Source organism: Triticum aestivum, chromosome 1B (genome assembly GCF_018294505.1).
Source record: "Triticum aestivum cultivar Chinese Spring chromosome 1B, IWGSC CS RefSeq v2.1, whole genome shotgun sequence".
Classification (NCBI taxonomy): domain Eukaryota; kingdom Viridiplantae; phylum Streptophyta; class Magnoliopsida; order Poales; family Poaceae; genus Triticum; species Triticum aestivum.
The window spans coordinates 641,403,285-641,413,719 of NC_057795.1; the positions used below are offsets into that span (position 1 = coordinate 641,403,285).

General features: G+C 41.9%; 1 long non-coding RNA gene across 1 annotated transcript; it reads right to left on the minus strand.

The window, feature by feature from the left end:
* Nucleotides 1–6,383: 6,383 nt before the first annotated feature.
* Nucleotides 6,384–10,435, minus strand: LOC123098083 (uncharacterized). Its single transcript, XR_006447637.1, has 3 exons — nucleotides 10,247–10,435; nucleotides 10,062–10,158; nucleotides 6,384–6,500 (listed from the first exon to the last, which is right to left on the minus strand). It is a non-coding gene; the product is annotated as an uncharacterized lncRNA (long non-coding RNA).

The following is a 10,435-nucleotide window of genomic DNA, read 5'->3' on the forward strand; positions in this document are numbered from 1 at the left end:
GGGGCGCCCACAGTGTATATTTGATAAAAAATCCCTAATTTTCGACTGTTTCTTCAGGTATACAACCTTTTAGCGGATCCAACCAACTTCATAATACGCCGGAATATGATACGATCCGGCCTGCGCAACCGGATCCACTAGGTACTAATAACACTACTAATATAATATGGGATTTTGAAGATCCAGCATGCTTATGCTCTACTAATCTTATGATTTTTCATAGTGGGCAATGACCAGAAAGATGATCCATATGGGATTTTTGAACCTGTTGTTGAACTAAACAATTTACAAGGTATATTGTATATACTATCATACACACATACAGGTCATCATACATAAATTTGAGTCATTTCTGAATGACCAATATATTCCCTACTAGACTGCTTGGAGCCATTGCATAATGGAGAAGCTGCATACCATGAGCCTGATGAAGAAGCTAGAATATTTATGGATCAGGGTATGTGCATTGCGTATTTTCTAATTTACCAATCTAAAATGCACATATTATGGGTATTTACTGATAAAATACATGTGTTGTCCTGTGCTAGATGTTGCTTTTGAATCGTACCAAATTGGACAGCATCCTACCCGAGCAGTACCCAAAGCAAATACCGATGACTTCGTATACCGAAACCTACCTACAAGGCACCATGTCCTAAGAAAGGTTGCGGACTGTTGCCACTGTGGGGCGTTGCGGTTTCCATTCGAGGGGCCAGCATTTTGTTGCAGAAAAGGAAAAGTCGATTTGTTTACTCCAGATGTTCCAGAAGAGTTGAAACGGTTGTTTACAAGTTAAGATGATGAGGACGCTAAGTACTTCAGAGAACATATACGGTATTTCAACTCGCACTTCTCATTCACAAGTCTAGGCGTCACCCTTGATCGTCGAGTAAGCACTGTGGCAGGAACTGGCATATATACATTCCGTGCATGTGGTGGGCTGTACCACGCTCTTGACAATCTGGTGCCGGCTGATAATGGCCCTCGGCATTTGCAACTCTATATTTATGATACAGATCAAAACTTGGTACACAGGGCTAATAGGTCTCCAGATCTTAATATAGACCTCATACGGAAGATTCTGAGAATACTACAGCATAACCCTTATGCGCAAGTTTTGAAGAGCCTAGGGTCTGTTCCGAATCTACATGAGTATAGAATCTCACTAAACACGGATATCAAGTTAGATCAGCGAAGGTACAATTCCCCAACGACTTCCCAAGTGGCAGCCATATGGGTTGAAGGGAGTGACCCACAAAATTGCTTTGACAGGAGTGTTGTTGTGCATGGAAAAACAGGAAACCGGCCACTATATATTAGAGCATACTATGGGTGCTACGACCCATTGTCATATCCACTGTTTTTCCCACGTGGAGAGACTGGCTGGAATCGTTGCATGCCATATATTCGGCCACAAGATGACACAAACCAAAATTCAATACATACTTGTGCATTGCAAGGAAACCAAGCCTCTGTCAAACATATAGGTATTATGTTCACTTTTATTTTATATACAAGCTATTTGTGATTGATGATGACAGCTTTTATGTATCAGTTGAAGACTTGATTAAAGAAAGAGAAGAAGATGGTAATTTGGCAGTGCATGAAGCTGGTAATCATGCACCACAAGGAAACCAAGCCCCTGAATTATATACAGGTATGATGTGAACTATTAATTTATATACTTTCTGTTTTCCACAATGATGCTCAAAACTTGTGTTTTCATATACATCTATCATATCTATCAGATGGGAACTTCATTAGAGAAATAGAACAAGATGGGAATTTTACAGCGCATGACGCCCATGGCACTGATTTACCTTCGGGTATTAATCACTGATTCTTCAATTATTATGTTGTCGATCATTATGAATATTGTTGATGACTACAAGTCCACCCACCATATTGATATTGATCTCAAACTTGTAGATGACAATGAGGATAACCCAGATGACGAATTTGGTGACAATGAGGTCAATGCAAAACAATCCAGAAAATTTGTTAGTGCTAGGGAGTACTACTGCTTCAAGCTGCAAGTCAGGAGGAAGCTTTTTAACATCATCTTGTTCGGTCATCGCCTTTTCCAACAGTGGGCTGTTGACATGTATATCAAGATTGAAACTATGCGGCTTGATTGGTACTCAAAGCCGGAAAATCAAAAGGTTATACGCGCTGACCTCTACCAGGTAGTGTTCTTGTGTTTATTTTAATACACCGTAATGCAATGACATTATGGACGTTTCATGAATTTGTATAACGTTCTATGCTATTATAGGGTCTTGTTGACACCGTCGTTGTCGGCGAGTCACGCGGAGATCGAATTGGCAAAAGAATTGTGCTTCCACGTACATTTCCTGGTGGTGATCGCGACATGCAACGGAGGTGCTTGGATGCTATGGCAATAGTGCAGCGGTGGGGTAAACCAGATTATTTTATCACAATGATGTGCAACCCATATTGGGAGGAGATAACCGATAAGTTGTTGCCTGGACAACTGCCGCAGGACCGTCCAGACCTGGTGGCAAGAGTATACAAGGCTAAACAGCGAGATATGATGGACTTACTAACTAAGGGTAAGCATTTCGGAGAAGTCGCAGCCTATGTACATGTAACTGAGTTCCAGAAGCGAGGTCTCCCGCATGAGCATATACTTCTAATCATGAAAGCAAAAAGCAAGTTATCGACACCAGATGACTATGATCGAGTGATATGTGCAGAGATACCGGACAAAGAGAAACACCCCGTTCTACATGAACTGGTCGTCAAACACATGCTGCATGGACCATGTGGCGAGTTGAAAAAAAGTTGCCCTTGCATGATTGATGGTCAGTGTCGGTTTCATTACCCGCGAGATTTTTGTGATGCCACACAACAAGGGAAAGACTCATATCCCATCTATAGGCGGAGGGATGATGGGCGTCGAATTAGGATCAGAGGAGCAGATTTGGACAATAGGTGGGTGGTCCCTTACAACCCTTCACTACTTATGCGATACAACTGCCACATTAATGTGGAAGCATGCTCGAGCATCAAGGCAGTCAAGTACTTGTTCAAGTACATCTACAAAGGTCATGATCGTACATCCTTTGCATTCGAGCAGGATATCATCAATGATGGTGGAATCATCAATGAAATCCGACAATATAGGGATGCACGATATGTATCTCCTCCAGAGGCTATTTACAGGATTTTTGGTTTTAAAATGTTTGGTGTCAGTCCATCTGTGCTACAACTCCAGCTTCATTTGCCAAATATGCATACAGTTGCATTTAAAGCATGTGAGAATCTTGCAGATGTTGTAGCCCGACCATCTTCTTCAAAGTCCATGCTTACAGAATACTTTGAGATGAACCGGAAGTTTTCAACTGCACGAAAATGGTTGTACAGAGAGTTTCCAGAACATTATAGATGGATACCTGGAAATAAGAAGTGACAGAATAGAAGAAATAAGAGATCACAGATTGGAAGACTTGTGCATGCACACCCTGCTGAAGGAGAGAGGTACTACTTGCGTGTGCTCCTAAGTCATGTCCGAGGTGCCACTTCATTCGATGATTTAAAAACAGTAAATGGCAAGCCATGCAGTTCCTTCAGGGAGGCATGTGAGCACTTAGGCCTTATTGAGCACGACAGGACTCTTGATGATTGCATGACGGAGGCAGCCACATTTCAGATGCCTCCTGCCCTAAGACGGTTATTTGCAACTATACTGGTGTTTTGCGAGGCAACAGAAATCCGGCAGCTGTGGGACAAACACCTGGCATCAATGTCTGAGGATTACCGGCGTAATCAATCCAATGAGGCAACACTTGAGCAGATGGTCCTCAGAGATATCAGGGATATGTTGCAATCCATGGGAAAAGATATTACAAGCTATGGACTTCCGGATTTGGTTGAGAACGATGGTTCTTCTGACGGTGAGTACAAAGATGTAACAGAGGAGAGGCAAGTCAGTGTGGACAAAGAACACCTAGATTTATTTAGTAGTTTGAACAATGAACAGTTGGCTGGTTTCAATGAAATAATGGATCATGTGATGGAACACAAAAGCCAGATATTCTTTGTTGATGGTCCAGGAGGCACCGGCAAGACATACTTGTACAAGGCATTGCTTGCAAAGGTGCGTTCGATGGGCCAGATAGCGATTGCAAGTGCTACATCAGGTATAGCGGCGTCAATAATGCCCGGAGGACGGACTACGCACTCCAGGTTCAAAATTCCAATCAAGCTCACTGACAACAGCATGTGTAGTTTCACAAAGCAGAGTGGTACAGCGGAGTTGCTTAAACAAGCCTCCTTGATAATTTGGGACGAGGTCGCTATGACAAAACGTCAAGCAGTTGAGACGCTTGATAGATCCCTGCAGGACATAATGGACTGTTCTTTGCCATTTGGGGGAAAGGTTGTCGTCTTTGGTGGGGATTTCAGGCAGGTACTCCCCGTTGTGACACGTGGGACAAGAGCACAGATCACGGATGCTACACTTCTAAGATCCTATCTGTGGGAGAAGACCCGGAAGATACGCCTCACGCGCAATATGCGAGCACAGGCTGATCCTTGGTTCTCTGAATACCTCCTACGGATCGGCAATGGAACAGAAGAGACAATTGGCGACGACTATGTGCGTCTCCCTGACGACATTGTGATCGGCTATACCGAGGATGAGAAAGCTATTAACATACTCATCGACAATGTCTTCCCATAGTTGCATGCCAATGCTAGATCGAGAGAGTATATGAGCACACGTGCTATTCTTTCCACCAAGAACGATCATGTCGATGACCTGAATGACAAGATGATCTCCAGGTTTCCAGGCTCAGAAAAGTTATACCATAGCTTCGACTCCATCGAGGATGACTTGCAGAATAATTACACGATTGATTTTCTAAACTCGATCACACCAAATGGCTTGCCCCGCATGTGTTGAGATTAAAGGTTAACTGCTCGGTCATTCTGCTCCGGAACCTCGACCCTCATAATGGCCTATGCAATGGGACACGACTTATGATTAGAGCCTTCCAGGATAATGCAATCGACGCAGAGATTGTTGGTGGTCAGCATGCTGGAAAGAGGGTCTTCATACCTAGGATCCCTATGTCGCCCTCGGAGGACATCTCACTTCCTTTCAAACTTAAGAGGAAACAGTTCCCCATTCGCCTGAGTTTTGCGATGACAATTAACAAGGCGCAGGGTCAGACTATCCCAAACGTCGGTATTTACCTTCCCGAGCCAGTATTCTCACATGGTCAGCTATATGTTGCATTGTCAAGGGGAGTGTCCAGAGAGACGACGCGGATTTTGGCCAAGCCAAACAACGAGGTTGATAAATCTGGGAAAAGCACCAAGAACATTGTCTATAGAGATGTTTTGGGGAGATGAGGCATGTGCGCTATTCCGGCATTTATTTGCGCCTTGTTATTGTATCTGTAACTACTTGTGGATATCTGTAACTACTTGTGGATCTAACATTATTTGTTTTTATTTGCAGTCTTAGCGAAGGAGAATAAGCAGCAGAAGAGGAGGTAAGGTGGATGAACACAAGGGTATCTTCTTCGATCGAGCAAAAGGTGAGAGCTCTGCTTCTCCATCTGATCCCCCCTGATATGTATGTAATGACCAGATGGGGTACGCACGTGATATGTAATAATCAGATGGAGTAGGCATACATAATGATAGTGCCTACACCTTTTTTCAGATGATAAGAGCAAAATGTATGCTACTGTGTTCTTTTTGAGCTTCCATGCATAATATTTTTCTATGAGTATAATGTGCTAATGTGCTGATGTATTGCAATATTTCAGGTTTTCAAGTTTGTCAGGTGAGAAACACTGCATAGAAAAAAGGTTGAACAGACATTCATGGCAGGAAGAGGCGGAGGACAAATTGAGTGTCGAGGTACTCCATGAGAAAGAGGATAAAGAAAGGAGTCAGCACATGAAGAGAGGCACCCAAAGTTAAAATGATACAGTCCTAATAACATCAACAATCTATCATAGTTATTAGCTTTTGCTATTCACTTGCTATTTAGCCTATAGTTCAGCATCAGCTGAGATTGTGCTCCACTTTTGGGCCATCAGATTTCCATGTTCTGATAATTAACCGAATGGGTTATGTTTTAATGTAACTGATTTGGGTATGCAAATGTTTATGCATATAATTCTGAAGAACACACATCATTGTTGTTAATAATATATTGTACACGACTTGCTTCTTGATAATGTCAAGCATTATTACTACTATATTGAACATACGTCCAGGACAAAAGTTTGTTTTACCAGAAAAATTTAAGCTGGCTGAAATAACTAGCATGTATCTTCTCATTGCAAAATTTTATTTTACATGTGATCAGCAATAATATAATATAAAACTTAAGTACGAAACTCACCATAGTGGAAATCTGCTATTTCATCGTTTTATCAGGCTCACATCTCTTGGAACAACTTAAAGCAATTCCCTGGCCCCTCCTGTCCAGCACAGCCACTGAACTAAACCTTCTGTATCTGTATATAAAAAGGTAAGAGAAAACACACACAAAATCAAAGATACGTTCCGATGAGCTGAAACCAATATTTTTGTATTAAAATGTATTACGAAAATAACTCCATTAATTCTGTATGCGTGGTGAATAAAAAAAGGAAAAGAAAAGCATTGGGCCTGAGATAAATCAAAGCAAAAAAGGAAAAGCATTGGGCCTAAGATAAATTAAAGGAAAGTGTGGGTCCTGAGATAACGCTCACGATTCCCAATCCTCACGCTATGGAAGTATACTTCCCGTGATTTCCACCTTCCATATCCCAATCCTCACGCTATGGAAGTATACTTCCCGTGATTTCCACCTTCCATATTGCCTACAACAATATCTCTCTCGATCAGGAGCAGAAAGAAGCAATGGGTTTTGCATCGTAGGGTTTCCTTGCACCTCTCCTTCATCATCTCTCACAAAGGACTGCCGCATCTCACACCCCTCCACCGCGCCGGCCTCCTACACCGCAAGTCTCTCCAGCATCTGTCCGTGGTGAACTACCATCGTCCTCCATGTCTGGGTCACAATCCCCGGTGGCCTGTGCGGATCAATCTGCTATCATCACGGTAATGATATCTCTCTGTAATTACATCCTATTCACGATTTCACATCTACAAGGCAACATAGTCACTAGAGGGGATCCAACAAAGTGAATCAACATGCCCTGTGTGACCCCACAAAATTGCCAAGATGCTTTGTGTGACTGTAGAAATTCTTTGGGTAACATCCACCTGATTACTTGAGAGAATATTCACGCAAGTGAATATCAAAAAGTTGATTGAATGAACAATTAGAGAAAGAAACAGATACTGAAATTTTGTTGGAAAGAATGTCCTGATGCCACTAAGTTAAAGTAAACATGTCAAAATATGTGCACCCAGTTGTGATGTATTCACTCCGTCCCAACATATAAGATTGTTTTTCAAGGTAACAGAACTTAGGGGCCTAATGTTAATAGTGTGACAATAATATGTGCTTCGGTTTTCAGGAAAACATCGACGGGGGAGCCAAGAATGAGCATACCACCAAATACGAGGATATGAACACCGACTCAACAAAGGCAATACAAGAACAAACCATCATCGATGATACAGAAAATATGCAGATTGATGAGGTCATACCCTAAGACAAGCATGCGAAACCCCAAGTCGAAAAAGGCGGTTTTTATTTTCACATGTCACTATTATTTTTACAGCGTGACAATAATATGTGCTTCGGTTTTCAGGAAAACATCGACGGGGGAGCCAAGAATGAGCGTACCACCAAATACGAGGATATGAACACCGACTCAACAAAGGAAATACAAGAACAAACCATCATCGATGATACAGAAAATATGCAGATTGATGAGGTCATACCCTAAGACAAGCATGCGAAACCCCAAGTCGAAAAAGGCGGTTTTTATTTTCACATGTCACTATTATTTTTATTCTGCCGGGACAAAATAATATGTAATTTGTAGTATAATAATATCATGCCTACATAATATTATATTATTGTGTGTTTCAGTTAGTAAGCGAGGAAGAACCAAATGGAATAGACGACAAAGACGAAGTAGAGAAAAATAATAGCATGCAGGCCACTGATTGCGAAGTGATAAAGGCATGCTTTCTTTTCAACTATCCCAAATAGTTCTAATTCTAATTATATTATATCCTGCGTAGGGATTATTCTTTGTAATATTTGCTCTCAGGAATTAAACTTCAAGGAAACAAGTGAACAAATGCAGCCACCTCAAGACGATAAATTAGCACAAACATTCAACATCGAAGAGGCAGAAACTATAGGGGACAACCTGGCAGAATCAAATGAAAAAGCCGACAAAGGAGAAGTGGAGAAAAATAAAAGCACGCGGGGGACTGATTCCGAGGTGATAGACGCATATTTTCTGCCCAACTATGTCTCAAATAGTTTGAATTCTAATTATATTATATCCTGCATACAAAATATTCTTTGTAATGTTGCTCTCAGGAATTAACCTTCAATAAAACAAGTGAACGAATGGGGCTAGCTCAGGATGAGGAATTAGCACAAACATTGGGCACCGAAGGGGCGGAAACTATATGGGACACTCTGGTAGAATCAAATGGAATAGCTAACACAGAAGAAGTGGAGAAAAAGCAGAGCACTCAGTCCACTGATTCCGAAGTCTCCGAAGTGACAGAGGCATCTTTTATTTTTCAACTATGTCCCAATAGTTCTAATTCTAATTATGTTATATCCTGCATACCAATTATTCTTTGTATTGTGGCTTTCAGGAATTATCCTTTGATGAAACAAGTGAACAAATGGTGGCAGATGAGGACGAAGATTTAGCACAAACGTCCGGCATGAAAAGGCCACAAACAGTGAAGCCTATCCGATTACATAACAAACCCAAGAAAGCACCAGACTATGTGGTGGCTCCAGAAGGCACGTACAAGTCCTTCTATGCCTTACTTTTGCTACATTTATTTTCTTCATTGTTAATAAATGTTTTGACTTACATCATGATAGATTATGCTTGCACCGGCGATGATTGGTCCGTGATTGAAAATATCATGACTGAACCAAGCGATAAAAGAAATTTAGTGAGCATCAACGACTCATATCTCAAAAAATTACAATTACTACGCCTTTTAACCGAAGGAGAATTTGTTGGCGACGAAGTAAGTATATGTAGCTTTATGATAAGAGGATGTTATTAACATGAGTTCCTGTTATCTCCTAACCAAGGTGTGCACTTGATATTGTAGATCATAGACGCATACATACATTGCATAAGTGCTAAGCAACATCTACAGATGAGGTCAGGTGGAAGTGTGTTCTTAGAGAATGCATGCATCTCTAAGATGATAAAGGAATTTAGCTCTATACGGGATGACGCACCAAAATGGGTATTACAGAGAGCTAAAACTTATTTGGAACATGATATGGTGAGTCTCAGTTCCGTACATATTAATTCAATAGAGGACAAATGTTTGTATACATGGGACCTAAACTAACAAAAAAACTATTTTCAGATATTCGTTCCAGTTAACATTGAAGAGTTTCATTGGTACCTAGCAGTTATAAATACCGGGAAGCGATGTATCCAGGTGCTCGACTCGGTAGGCCCAGGAATGAACCGCAACGACCTCACTGCTATGGTTAGTTATTAGTCCCACTGCACCATCTTTTGATAAGACAATTTTCTGTTATTCTTCGATTGTGATGCTAATACTTTGTCATTTATTCATGCAACAGCTGAAAGGACTGGAAAATGTATTCCAATATGCTAAGCTTCAAATGGAACTAAAATCTGATAAGTGGAAAGAGTTAAACATCAGTGCATGGCCAAGGGAAGAGTGTATTAAAAAGAGACTGCAGACAGATGGGTATACCTTCTAACTCAAAGCAATCGACATTATGTGTTTTTTGTGTCCCCATTAGTTGCATCACAAAACAAATTTCTCCACAATAAGAATAAAAGTATACAAGCTGAAAGGATACAGACTGCAGAATAAAATGAGGCTATGCACCGATTTGACGGGGACAAGCAGGGGTCGGAGAGACTAACCTGGACCCGGACGAGCGATGAGAAGGGAGGGTCCCGAGCAGCAGCACAGCACGCAGAGCTCTTCGTGGTCATCCATGGAAGGAAGGAACTCCTGCTCCTGCTCCTAGATACATTCGAACAACCAATTAAAGTTGTTGTCGGAGAGCAAAGCATCTGGATCGAGGGGATAAGAGTTGAAACCGGACCTTGCTGGCGTCCTAAGCAGTGGGGAAGGGAAGTTCATGGCGCGCGGGAGAAGGTGGAGACGCTCATGTCGGCGACGGCAAGTGCGTCAGGAGGAGGGAGGGCCCCAGCGTCGCCGGCGCGCATGACGAGCTTGAGCGCCTCCTCGACCACCTCGGCGACCTTATATGAAGAAGGGGCGGGGCAGATCA